Genomic DNA, 14,533 nt, shown 5'->3' on the forward strand with positions numbered 1-14,533 from the left:
GTCAGGGTAGTCTCCTCAGAGGTGCATGTGCCTGGTCACATATGGAGTCCCAACTCCAGTTGCTTACTAAAAAGCAGAGACGGCCAGGTGTGGTGGCTCACACCTGTAATCCCAGCACTTTGGGAGGCTGAAGCAGGTGAATCATGAGGTCAGGAGTTTTGAGACCAGACTAGACAATATGGTGAAACACTGTCTCTACTACAAATACAAAAATTAGCCAGGCGTGGTGGTGTGCACCTGTAGTCCTGGTTACTCAGGAGGCTGAGGTAGGAGAATCGCTTGAACCCAGGAGGTGGGGGTTACAGTGAGCCAAGATCTCAACACTGCACTCCAGCCTGCGTGACAGCAATACTGCGTCTCAAAAAAAAAAAAAAAAAAAAAAAAAAAAGGGAGAGCCTGGCATTCCAATCAGGTCTCAAACAGGATGCTGACTACAGCATTCCCAGATGGTGAAGAGGGCTCGGATGTTTTATAGTGTTTTTGGTTCCATGCCGTGCGGGGTGGCTCACGAGGTCAAGAGATCAAGACCTTCCTGGCCAACATGGTGAAATTAGCCAGGTGTGGTGGCAGGCACCTGTCATCCCAGCTACTGGGGAGGCTGAGGCAGGAGAATCCCTTGAACCTGGGAGGTGGAGGTTGCAGTGAGCTGAGATTGTGCCACTGCACTCCAGCCTGGACAACAGAGAGAGACTGCATCTCACGCAAAACAAAACAGACAAAAAAAGTGTTTTGTTCCAAATGCAAATCTAATCATAACATTTCCCAAACCTGTTACCACATTTTTTCTCCATTGCTCCCTGTGGACTAGAGCATTGGTTCTCAAATAGGATGGGAGGTAGGAGATGTAGGGGTGATTTTACCTCTCAGATAGGGTTGCCAGATTTAGCAAATAAAGATATGGAAGGCCAAATTAAATTTGCATTTCAGATAAACAATTGATAGTATTTTTAGTATGTTTGTCCCACGCAATATTCTACCTGGCAACCCTACATCTAGGGAACATTTGGCAATGTCTGGAGACACTGTAACCAGTGGTGGTGGAGGGCCTGGCAGGAGCGCTACGGAAATCTAGTGAGTAGAGGCTGCAGATGCTGCAAAACACCTTATACTGCACAGGACATCCATGCTCCACAACAAAGAATGATCTGATCTCAAATGCCAGCTATGCTGCCATTGAGAAATAGAGGATTTTGTTTAAATTCTATAGAATGGAAGTCACGAAGCCCTGACAGCTGAAGGCAATAAAGAACTTTTTTTTTTTTTTGAGACGGAGTCTTGCTCTGTCACTCAGGCTGGAGTGCAGTGGCGAGATCTCTGCTCACTGCAACCTCCACCTCCCAGGTTCATGCCATTCTCCTGCCTCAGCCTCCCGAGTAGCTGGGACTACAGGTGCCCACCACCATGCCCAGCTAATTTTTTTGTATTTTTAGTAGAGAAGGGGTTTCACCGTGTTAGCCAGGATGGTCTTGATCTGACCTCGTGATTTCCCTGCTTCAGCCTCCCAAAGTGCTGGTATTACAGGGGTGAGCCACCGCACCTGGCCCAAGAACATTGAGGCATGGTGGCTCACGCCTGTAATCCCAGCACTTTGGGAGGCTGAGGGTGGATGGATCACCTGAGGTCAGGAGTTCAAGACCAGCCTGGCCAACATGGTGAAACCCCATCTCTATTAAAAATACAAAAAATTAGATGGGTGCGGTGGCAGGCACCTGTAATCCCAGCTACTGGGGAGGCTAAGACAGGAGAATTGCTTGAACCTGGGAAGTGGAGGTTGCAGTGAGCTGAGATTGTGCCACTACACTCCAGGCAGAGCAACAAATAGTGAAACTCCATTAAAAAAAAAAAAAAAAAAGATTTAAACAAATGTACCCAGTGGCTTTTTTTGTGTATTTTGTTTTTATAGTTTTCATAAAGGTCTATTTTATTATTCATGGGTAACACATTTAACATTTAAACCCATTTAAATAATGTATAGATGACTGCATGACTGCAATATGCAGCATGGCTGTAACTAGATAGAGAACCAAGTCAACTGAAGACCAGCTAACAAGAAACTAAATATTTAAAATACTAAATATTGAGAAGGGTTCCAAGATGGCTGAATAGGAACAGCTCCGGTCTGCAGCTCCCAGTGTGATTGATGCAGAAGACAGGTGATTTCTGCATTTCCAACTGAGGTACCTGGTTCATCTCACGGGGACTGGTTGGACAGTGGGTGCAGCCCTTGGAGTGTGAGCTGAAGCAGGGCAGGGCATCACCTCACCCGGAAAGCACAAGGGGTCAGGGGATTTCCCTTTCCTAGCCAAGGGAAGCCGTGACAGACTGTAGCTGGAAAATTGGGACACTGCAACCCAAATACTGTGCTTCTCTAACGGTCTTAGCAAATGGCACACCAGGAGATTATATCCTGTGCCTGGCTCAGCAGGTCTCACACCCATGGAGCCTTGCTCACTGTTAGTGCAGCAGTCCGAGATCGAGCTGTGAGGCAGCAGCTTGGCTGGCGGAGAGGCATCCACCATTGCTGAGCCTTGAGTAGGTAAAGAAAGTGGTCAGGAAGCTAGAACTGGGTGGAGCCCACTGCAGCTCAACAAGGCCTGCCTGCCTCTGTAGACTCAACCTCTAGGGGCAGGGCATAGCTGAACAAAAGGCAGCAGAAACTTCTACAGACTTAAACATATATGTCTGACAGCTCTGAAGAGAGCAGTGGTTCTCCCAGCATGGTGTTTGATCTCTGAGAACAGACGGACTGCCCTCTCAAGTGGGTCCTTGACCCCGCAGATAGCCTAACTGGGAGACAGCTCCCAGTAGGGGCCAACTGACACCTCATACAGCTGGGTGCCTCTCTGAGATGAAGGTTCCAGAGAAAGGATCAGGCAGCAATATTTGCTGTTCTGCAATATTTGCTATTCTGAAGCCTCTGCTGGTGATACCCAGGCAAACAGGGTCTAGAGTGGACCTCCAGCAAAATCCAACAGACCTGCAGCTGAGGGATTTTACTGTTAGAAGGAAAACTAACAAACAGAAAGGAATAGCATCAACATCAACAAAAAGGACATCCACACCAAAAGCCCAACTGTAAGTCACCATCATCAAAGACCAAAGGTAGATAAAGCCACAAAGATGGGGAGAAACCAGAGCAGAAAACCTGAAAATTCTAAAAATCAGAGCGCCTCTTCTCCTCCAAACGATCTCAGCTCCTCTCCAGCAATGGAACAAAGCTGGATGCAGAATGACCTTGATGAGTTGACAGAAGTACGCTTCAGATGATCGGTAATAACAAACTTCTCTGAGCTAAAGGAGGATGTTCGAACCATCGCAAGGAAGCTAAAAACCTTGAAAAAGGATTAGGCTCATGGCTAACTAGAATCAACAGTGTAGAGAGGACCTTAAATGACCTGATGGAGGTGAAAACCATGGCATGTGAACTACCTGATGCATGTACAAGCTACAGTAACTGATTCGATCAAGTGGAAGAAAGGGTATCAGTGATTGAAGATCAAATTAATGAAATGAACCAAGAAGAGAAGTTTAGAGAAAAAAGAATAAAAAGAAATGAATGGTGCCTCCAAGAAATATGGGACTATGTGAAAAGACTAAATCTACATTTGATTGGTGTACCTGAAAGTGATGGGGAGAATGGAACCAAACTGGAAAACACTGTTCAGGTTATTATCCAGGAGAACTTCCCCAACTTAGAAAGGCAGGCCAACATTCAAATTCAGGAAATGTAGAGAACACCACAAAGATACTCCTCGAGAAGAGCAACCTCAAGACACATAATTATCAGATTTGCCGGGCGCGGTGGCTCAAGCCTGTAATCCCAGCACTTTGGGAGGCCGAGACGGGTGGATCACGAGGTCAGGAGATTGAGAGATGATCCCGGCTAACACGGTGAAACCCCGTCTCTACTAAAAAATACAAAAAAAATAGCTGGGCGAGGTGGCGGGCGCCTGTAGTCCCAGCTACTCGGGAGGCTGAGGCAGGAGAATGGCGTAAACCCGGGAGGCGGAGCTTGCAGTGAGCTGAGATCCGGCCACTGCACTCCAGCCTGGGTGACAGAGCAAGACTCCGTCTCAAAAAAAAAAAAAAAAAAAAAAAATTATCAGATTCACCAAGGTTGAAATGAAGGGAAAAATGTTAAGGGCAGCCAGAGAGAAAGGTCAGGTTGCCCACAAAGGGAAACCCATCAAACTAATAGCGTATCTCTCAGAAGAAACTCTACAAGCTAGAAGAGAGTGGGGACCAATATTCAACATTCTTAAAGAAAAGAATTTTCAACCCAGAATTTCATATCCAGCCAAACTAAGCTTCATAAGTGAGTGAGAAATAAAATCCTTTACAGACAAGCAAATGCTGAGATATTTTGTCACCACCAAGCCTGCCTTACAAGAGCTCCTGAAGGAAGCAGCAAACATGGAAAGGAACAACTGGTACCAGCCACTGCCAAACATGCCAAATTGTAAAGATCAGCAATGCTAGGAAGAAACTGCATCAACTAATGGGCAAAATAACCAGCTAACATCATAACGACAGGATAAAATTCACACATAATTAACCTTAAATGTAAATATTAATGATATTAACCTTAAATGTAAATGGGCTAAATGCCCTAATTAGAAGACACAGACTGGAAAATTGGATAAAGAGTCAAGACCCATCAGTGTGCTGTATTCAGGAGACCCATTTCACATGCAGAGACACACATAGGCTCAAAATAAAGGGATGGAGGAAGATCTACCAACAAGTGGAAAGCAAAAAAAAGCAGGGATTGCAATTCTATTCTCTGATAAAACAGACTTTAAACCAACAAAGATCTAAAGAGACAAAGAAGGCCATTACATAGTGGGAAAGGCATCAATTCAACAAGAAGAGCTAACTATCCTAAATATATGTGCATCCAATACAGGAGCACCCAAATTCATAAAGCAAGTTCTTAGAGACCTACAAAGAGACTTAGACTCCCACACAATAATAATGGGGGACTTTAACACCTCACTGTGAACGTTAGACAGATCAATGAGACAGAAGGTTAACAAGGATATCCAGGACTTGAATTGAGCTCTGCACTGAGTGGACCTAACAGACATCTACAGAACTCTCCACCCCAAATCAACAGAATATACATTCTCCTCAGCACCACATCGCACTTATTCCAAAATTGACCACATAGTTAGAAGTAAAGCACTCCTCAGCAAATGTAAAAGAACAGAAATCACAAAAAACTGTCTCTCAGACCACAGTGCAATCAAATTAGAACTCAGGACTAAGAAACTCACTCAAAACTGCACAACTACAAGGAAACTGAACAACCTGCTCCTGAATGACTACTGGGTACATAACGAAATGAAGGCAGAAATAAAGATGTTCTTTAAAACCAGTGAGAACAAAGACACAAGGTACTGGAATCTCTGGGACACATTTAAGGCAGTGTGTAGAGGGAAATGTATAGTGCTAAATGCCCACAAGAGAAAGCAGGAAAGATCTAAAATCTACACCCTAACATCACACTTAAAAGAACTAGAGAAGCAAGAGTAAACACATTCAAAATCTAGCAGAAGACAAGAAATAACAAAGATCAAAGCAGAACTGAAGGAGATAGAGACACAAAAAACCCTCCAAAAAATCAATGAATCCAGGAGCTGGTTTTTTGAAAAGATCAACAAAATTGATAGACCACTAGCAAGACTAATAAAGAAGAAAAGAGAGAAGAATCAAATAGATGCAATAAAAAAATGATAAAGGGGATATCACCACTGATCCCACAGAAATACAAACTACCATCAGAGAATACTATAAACACCTCTACACAAATAAACTAGAAAATCTAGAAGAAATGGATAAATTCCTGGACACATACACCCTCCCAAGACTAAACCAGGAAGAAGTTGAATCCCCGAATAGACCAATAACAGGCTCTGAAATTGAGACAATAATTAATAGCCTGTCAACCAAAAAAAAAAAAGTCCAGGTCCAGACGGATTAACAGTTGAATTCTACCAGAGGTACAAAGAGGAGCTGGTACCATTTCTTCTGAAATTATTCCAATCAATAGAAAAAGAGGGAATCCTCCCTAACTCATTTTATGAGGCCAGCATCATCCTGATACCACAGCCTTGCAGAGACACAACAAAACAAGAGAATTTTAGACCAGTATCTCTGATGAGCATCAATGCAAAAATCCTCAATAAAATACTGGCATTCTGAATCCAGCAGCACATCAAAAAGCTTATCCACCAAGATTAAGTTGGTGTGATCCCTGGGATGCAAGGCTGGTTCAACATACGCAAATCAATAAATGTAATCCATCATATAAACAGAACCAAAGACAAAAACCACAGGATTATTTCAATAGATGCAGAAAAGGCCTTCAATAAAATTCAACAGCCCTTCATGCTAAAAACTCTCAATAAACTAGGTATTGATGGAACTATCTCAAAATAGTAAGAGTTATTTATGACAAATCCACAGCCAATATCGTACTGAATTGGCAAAAACTGGAAGCATTCCCTTTGAAAACTGGCACCAGACTGGGGTGCCCCTCTCATCACTCCTATTCAACATAGTGTTGGAAGTTCTGGTCAGGGCAATCAGACAAGAGAAAGAAATAAAGGGCATTAAATTAGGAAAAGAGGAAGTCAAATTGTCCCTCTTTGAAGATGACATGATTGTATATTTAGAAAACCCCATCATCTCAGTCCAAAATCTCCTTAAGTTGATAAGCAACTTCAGCAAAGTCTCAGGATACCAAATCAATGTGAAAAATCACAAGCATACCTATACACCAATAATAGACAAACAGAGAGCCAAATCATGAGTGAACTTCCATTCATGGTTGCTACAAAGGAATAAAATACCTAGGAGTCCAACTTACAAGGGATGTGAAGGACCTCTTCAAGGAGAACTACAAACCACTGCTCAATGAAATTAAAGAGGACACAAACAAATGGAAGAACATTCCAAGACTTTCTTCACAGGATTGGAAAAAACTACTTTAAATTTCATATGGAACCAAAAAAAAAAAAAAAAAAAAGGCTGCATTGCCAAGACAATCCTAAGCCAAAAGAACAAAGCTGGAGGCATCACACTACCTGACTTCAAACTATACTACAAGGCTACAGTAATCAAAACAGCATGGTACTGGTACCAAAACAGAGATATAGACCAATGGAACAAAACGGAGCCCTCAGAAATAACATCACACATCTACAACCATCTGATCTTTGAGAAACCTGACAAAAACAAGAAATGGGGAAAGGGTTCCCTATTTAATAAATGGTGTTGGCCATTCAGAGGGGTCTGAGTAGGAGGGTAACCTGATTTAGCAGGATGACTTTGGCTGTGGTGAGGATATATTGAAGACTGCCAAGAGCAGAAGCCGAGAGACCAAAGAGGAGACTTGCAGCCAGCCAGGGGATGCTAGTGGCCTAGATAAGGATGAAAGCAGTAGGGGTGTGAATGGTGGTCAGGTTAGATTATTTTGAAGGTGAGGCTGACTTACTCATTCACTTACTCCTATTTTTAAGTGATAGCTTTTTCTTTTAGATGGAGTCTTGCTCTGTCGCCCAGGCTGGAGTGAAGTGGCATGATCTTGGCTCGGCTCACTGCAAGCTCTGCCTCCCGGGTTCATGCCATTCTCCTGCCTCACCCTCCCGAGGTAGCTGGGACTACAGGCGACCGCCACCAAGTCTGGCTAAATTTTTGTATTTTTAATAGAGACAGAGTTTCACTCCACAGGTGATCCACCTGCCTCGGTTTCCCAAAGTGTTGGGATTACAGGCGTGAGCCACTGTGCCTGGCCCATACCTTTTTTTTTTTTTTTTTTGAGAGAGTTTCACTTCTGTCCTCCAGGCTGAAGTGCAAAGTTGCAATCTTGGCTCACTGCAACCTCCACCTCCTGGGTACAAGTGTTTCTCCTGCCTCAGCCTCCCAAGGTAGCCGGGACTACAGGCGCCTGCCACCACGCCCGGCTAAGTTTTTGTATTTTTGGTAGAGATGGGGTTTCACCATGTTGGTCAGGCTGGTATCGAGTTCCTGACCTCAGGTGATCCACTCGCCTTGGCCTCCCAAAGTGCTGGGATTACAGGCGTGAGCCACTGTGCCTGGCCCTAAGTGATATCTGATATATAACCCTCCAAATCATTATTAAACCTTCTTCTCTTTTCTTAAAATCGAATTAATTAATTAATTTATTTATTTTGAGATGGAGCCTCACTCTGTCAACCAGGCTGGAGTGCAGTGGTGTGATCTCAGCTCACTGCAACCTCAGCCTCCCAGGTTCAAGCAAGTCTCCTGCCTCAGCCTCCTGAGTAGCTGGGATTACAGACACCCACCACTGCGCTCAGCTAATTTTCATATTTTTAGTAGAGATGGTGTTTCACCATATTGGCCAAGCTAATCTCAAGTTCCTGACCTTGCGATCCGCCCGCCTCTGCCTCCCAAAGTGCTGGAATTACAGGCTTGAGCCACTGTGCCCAGCCTTATTTATTTATTTTCGAGATGGAGTCTCCCTCTGTTGCCCAAGCTGGAGTGCAGTGGCACAATCTCAGCTCACTGTGAACCTCCGCCTCCTGGGTTCATGCAATTCTCCTGCCTTGGCCTCCCAAGTTGCTGGGATTACAGGTGCCCACCATCACACCTGGCTAATTTTTGTATTTTTAGTAGAGATGGGGTTTTACCATGTTGGTCAGGCTGATCTCGAACTTCTAACCTCAAGTTATCCTCTGGTCTTGGCGCCACCACGCCTGGCCTAAAATTTTATTTTTAAAATTTTTTTTGTAGAGATGGGGTCTCTATTAACTCAAATTAAATTTAAAAGAGTTTAATTGAGCAGTGAATGATTCATGAGTCTGTTTCCCACACTGGTCTCATACTCCTGGGCTCAAGTAATCCTCCTGCCTTGGCCTACCAGAGTGTTGGGACTACAGGTGCCCAGGCCCTTCTTTCTCTTTGTGTGACATAATCTTAAATTTCATCCCTTGTTAAATCAAGTTTAGTCTATAGCTGCCTCCTTGCATACTTTATTTTGGCCTAAAGGTTTCTCTGTACATCACGAACTATGGCCTAAATGGAAGTATAAACAAACTGTAGTCTACTCTTGTGCCAATCACTAAGTTTTGGTCAATCAAATGTGGCTAAATGTTCAAATTAGGCAAATGCCAAGCTATAACCAATGCAGCTGTTTCTGTACATCACTTTGATTTTCCATATGTCACCTTCCTTTTTCTGTTCATGAATCTTCCACCATGTGGTTCTGCTGGAGTCTCTGAGTCTACCCTGGCTCAGAAGGCTGCCCTTCAATCGTTCACTGCTCAATTAAACTCTTTTAAATTTAATTTGGCTGAAGTTATTCTTTTATCAGATGGTGTCAGAAGTGGGATCTGAAGTACAACTTCTCACAACCCCCAGGAATGCTGAGTGACCAAGCAGGGATCGTGGGTAAGTTCTCTCTCAGAATCTCTCAGATTCCGAAGCTCCATAGATTTGTGTTTTGAGTTGTCTGAATTCTCTGAGCAAATTTCTGATCCAAACTTGGTTTGAAAGTATAACAGAAGACTGGGTCCAGACCAGATTGGATTCAGTAATGAACTGATTAACTGGCTTGGATCTAGTTAGAAGCCTCTTACATTTGACTGGGTCAGAAAGAAACGGGTAGTAAATGGCAGTATTCAGGGGTGTAAAACTTGGCTTTCAGAAATTTGCATGGATTTTTGTGTTCGACCCCTTTGCTTTTCTTGTCTGGCTCTGTTGCACAGGTTGGAATGCAGTGGCACACACTCCAGTGGCTTGCAGTGAACCTGCCTCCCAGACTCAAGGGATTCTCCTGCCTCAGCCTCTTGAGTAGCTGGGATTACAGGCACCCACCACCACACGTGGCTAATTTTTGTATTTTTATAGAGATGGGGTTTCATTATGTTGGTCAGGCTGGTCTCAAACTCCTGATCTTAGGCAATCTGCCTGCCTCAACCTCCCAAAGTGCTGGAGTTACAGGCGTGGGTGACTTGAGAGGCCAGGTGTGCAGCTTGACCTCTTAACTCGGAGTTTTATAGGCTGGCATACTTCTGGGATCTTGTGTTACTTCTCCCCGAACCTGAGATCTTACTGGGAAGCTGCTGATTAGTTTCAGGTGTTTTGTGTCTATTAGGAGACTGCTGTTCCCTGGCACCAGCTGTGAACAATTACTACTTTAACGAAACAGTTAACAACTGCCTGACCATCACCTGATGGTCGCCCAACACTCCTAGTGTGTCCGGAATTGGTGGGTTCTTGGTCTCACTGACTTCAAGAATGAAGCTGCGGACCCTCATGGTGAGTGTTCTTAAAGATGGTGTATCCGGAGTTTGTTCCTTCTGATGTTCAGACGTGTCTGGAGTTTCTTCCTTCTGGTGGGTTTGTGGTCTTGCTGGCTTCAGGAGTGCAGCTGCAGACCTTCATGGTGAGTGTTGCAGTTCATAAAAGCCGTGCATCTGGAGTTGCTCATTCCTCCCGGTGGGTTCACGGTCTTGCTGGCTTCAGGAGTGAAGCTGCAGACCTTCCTGGTGAGTGTTACAGGTCATAAGGGTGGCGCAGACCCAAAGCGTGAGCAGCAGCAAGATTTATTGCGAAAAGCAAAAGAACAAACTTTCCACAGCCTGCAAGGGGACCCCAGGCGGTTGCCACTGCTGGATAGGGCAGTCTGCTTGTATTCCCTCATCTGACCCCACTCACATCCTGCGGATGGGTCCATTTTACAGAGAGCTGATTGGTCCATTTTACAGGTAGCTGATTGGTCCGTTTTACAGAGAGCTGATTGGTCCGTTTTGACAGAGTGCTGATTGGTGCATTTACAATCCTTTAGCTAGACACAAAAGTTCTCCAAGTCCTCACTAGATTAGCTAGACACAGAGCACTGATTGGTGCATTTACAATCCTTTCCCTAGACATAAAATTCTCCAAGTCCCCACCCCACTCAGGAGCCCAGCTGGCTTGCCTAGTGGATCCTGCCAGTACCGTGCTGTGCGCCCGCACTCCTCAGCCCTTCCAGGGTGGATGGGACCAGGTGCCTAGGAGCAGGGGGTGGTGCCCATCAGGGAAGCTTGGGCCTCATGGGAGCCCACAGGTGACAGGGCGGTTCGGGCATGGCGAGCTGCAGGTCTCGAGCCCTGCCCTGAGGGGCAGGGTGCAGGGGGGCGCGGCTGAGGCCCCTGAGAATCTGAGAGCGGCACTGGCCAGCCGGCACTGCTGGGGGATCCAACACATCCTCTGCAGCTGCTGGCCGGGGTGCTAACCCCCTCACTGTCCAGGGCCGGTGGCACCAGCTGGCTGCTCTGAGTGTGGGGCCTGCCAAGCCCACGCCCACCTGGAACTCACACTGGCCCGCCAGTGCCTTGTAGCTTTCCCACCCACACCTCTTCCTCCACACCTCCCGGCAAGCAGAGAGAGCCGGCTCTGGCCTTGGCCAGCCCAGAGAGGGGCTTCCACAGTGCAGCAGCGGGCTGAAGGGCTCCTCAAGCATGGCCGGAGTGGGTGCCTAGGCCCAGGAGGCACAGAGAGTGAGCGAGGGCTGCCAGCATGCTGTCACCTTTCACTAGTGTGTGTGCGTGTGTGTGTGTCTGTGTGTATGTGTATGTGTGTGTGTCTGTGTGTGGGGAGCCCTCTCCTGCCCTGCTCATACCTAACTAGCTACCCACTGTTGCAACACTTTTTGGTTTGATATCTGTGTGATGTTTGCCATTTATTGATTCTCTTTCCCTCCATGAACAACTTCTGACTTCCTGTCTTGAATTTTCTTTTCTCTGAGCACTGGGAATGTTGCCTTTGGTAAAGTTCAAAGGTAAGAAATATTTGCTGCTTGTTCTGGCTATAGTCTTATAATAAGATATTTGGTTCAAAGTCAACTTAATTAAAAGCAGATATTCGAGCTATAGGTATATTGACAAGACATATATATATATGTATATATATATATTTATATATATTATTTTTTGTTGTTATTTTTTTGTTTGTTTTTTTCTTTCTCTTTCTGGATCTTCTGGATCTTGTTTTTCTGGGGAAAAAAAAGATTTTTATCTGTTCAGACAACTGAATTGATTTTCTCCATTTTGTCTTCTTGCCACTCTTGATGCACACATGAGAGGACCTAAGATCATTTCTTTCTTTTTTTTTTTGGGAAGGAATTTAATGCCCAGGCTGGAGTGCGATGGTGCGATCTTGGCTCACTGCAACCTCTGACTCCCAGGTTTAAGCAATTCTTGTGCCTCAGCCTCCCAAATAGCTGGGATTACAGGCATGTGCTACCACGCCTGGCCAATTTTTGTATTTAGTAGAGACGGGGTTTCACTATGTTGGTCAGGCTGGTCTCAACCTCCTGACCTCAGGTGATCCACCTGCCTGAGTCTCTCAAAGTGCTGGGATTACAGGCATGCATCACCATGCCCGGACAGATTTAAGATAATTTCTTTTTTGTTTTTTTTGTTTTTTTTTAGATGGAGTCTTGCTCTGTCACCCAGGCTGGAGTGCAGTGGTGTGATCTCGGTTCACTACAACCTCTGCCTTGTGGGTTCAAGTGATTCTTGTGCCTCAGCCCCCTGAGTAGTTGGGACTACAGGCATGCACCACCACACCCAGCTAATTTTTGTATTTTCAGTAGAGACAGGGGTTTCACCAGGTTGGCCAGGATGGTCTCGAGCTCCTGACCTTGTGATCTGCCCTCCTTGGCCTCCCAAAATGCTGGGATTACAGGTGTGAAGACCTAAGATAATTTTTTTTTTTTTTTTTTTTTTTGAGACGGAGTCTCGCTCTGTCGCCCAGGCTGGAGTGCAGTGGCGCAATCTCGGCTCACTGCAAGCTCCACCTCCCGGGTTCACGCCATTCTCCTGCCTCAGCCTCCCGAGTAGCTGGGACTACAGGCGCCCGCCCCTGCGCCCGGCTAATTTTTTCTATTTTTAGTAGAGACAGGGTTTCACCATGGTCTCGATCTCCTGACCTTGTGATCCGCCCACCTCGGCCTCCCAAAGTGCTGGGATTACAGGCGTGAGCCACCACGCCCGGCGACCTAAGATAATTTCTAACAGCCCAGACTCCTTGGGAAAATCGGAGGAAGTGCCACAGACCCCATTTTGGGAAAAATCTTTTTTCCTCATGAAACCCCAGGAATTGAAAGTAGATAAATCCCTTGTATTAGTCCATTTTCATGCTGCTGATAAAGACATACCTGAGACTGGACAATTTACAAAAGAAAGAGGTTTATTGGACTTACAGTTCCACATGACTGGGGAGGCCTCACAATCAAGGTGGAAGGCAAGGAGAAACAAGTCACATCTTATGTGGATGGCAGCAGGCAAAGACAGAATGAGAGCCAAGCAAAATGGCTTTCCCCTTATCAAACCATCAGATCTCATGAGACTTATTCACTATCATGAGAACAGCATAGGAAAGACCTGTCTGCACGATTCAATTACCTTCCACTGGGTCCCTCCCACACCACATGGGAATTCAAGATGATATTTGGGTGAGGACAGAGCCAAAACATACCATTCCTCTCAAAACCTAAAGCTAAATACACTAGCCTAGGAGCTTGGCGTCCCAGGCTCCACACCTAGTTGGGTGTCCTCCTACCCCCACTGAAAGGTAAGACTCCCATGGGGGATGAACTGATCAAAAATGGGTTGATTGGCTTTGGGTTGCTTTGCAATGAAATGTACAGTAAAATCATTGCACTGTCTTGTTCCACACCATTTCTCTTTTGGGGATCCAGAATCCGGCATAAAAATGGGACCCTGAATTTTTGGAGATCTGTTTGCTTTCCATCTGTGCCTGCTTATTAGGCCCTAGAAATTGCATGTTTTCCTAGCCCTTTTCCTCAAAGGACTCCACCCTGAATCCAGTAATCCAATTAAGAATCTCAAAAACTGACAAATGAAAAATCTTACAACTACTGGATCTTCTTCTGTCTATATATTTATGTGTTGTGTGTGATGTTTATATGAAAAAGTTCTGATTAATTGGGCTAATAAGAAGCACTTAAATCAAATATTTTGTCAGAAAAATTGTTTTCATCTGTTTTCATGCTGCTGATAAAGACATACCTGAGATTGGATAATTTATAAAGAAAGGCTGGACGTGGTGGCTTACACCTGTAATCCTAGCACTTTGGGAGGCCAAGGCAGGTGAATTACCTGAGGTCAGGAGTTTGAAACCAGCCTGGCCAATATGGTGAAGCCCCATCTCTTCTAAAAATACAAAAACTAGCTGGACACGGTGGTACATGCCTGTAATCCCAGCTGCTCGGGAGACTGAGACAGGAGAATTGTTTGAATCCAGGAGGCAGAGGTGAGCCAAATTGTGCCACTTCACTCCAGCTTGGGTGAAAGAGATGAGACTTTGTCTCAAAAAAAAAAAAATTATAAAGAAAAAGATGTTTAATGGACTCACAGTTTCACATGGTTGGGGAGGCCTCACAATCGTGGCAGAAGGTGAAAGGCACATCTTACATGGCAGTGGGCAATAGAGAATGAGAATAAAGTGATAGGGTTTCCCGTTATACAACCATCAGATC

At 45.1% G+C, this 14,533-nt stretch overlaps 1 protein-coding gene across 1 annotated transcript in view; it reads left to right on the forward strand.

The window, feature by feature from the left end:
* LOC105498189 (intelectin 2) overlaps positions 1-11,896 on the forward strand; it is a 30,214-nt gene extending 18,318 nt beyond the window's left edge. Inside the window, 1 exon segment of the mRNA XM_011770110.3 lies at positions 9,359-11,896. The gene's annotated coding sequence lies outside the window, so the exon portion shown is untranslated.
* The last annotated feature ends 2,637 nt before the right edge of the window (positions 11,897-14,533 follow it).

This window comes from Macaca nemestrina, chromosome 1 (assembly GCF_043159975.1).
Source record: "Macaca nemestrina isolate mMacNem1 chromosome 1, mMacNem.hap1, whole genome shotgun sequence".
In the NCBI taxonomy this organism is placed as follows: domain Eukaryota; kingdom Metazoa; phylum Chordata; class Mammalia; order Primates; family Cercopithecidae; genus Macaca; species Macaca nemestrina.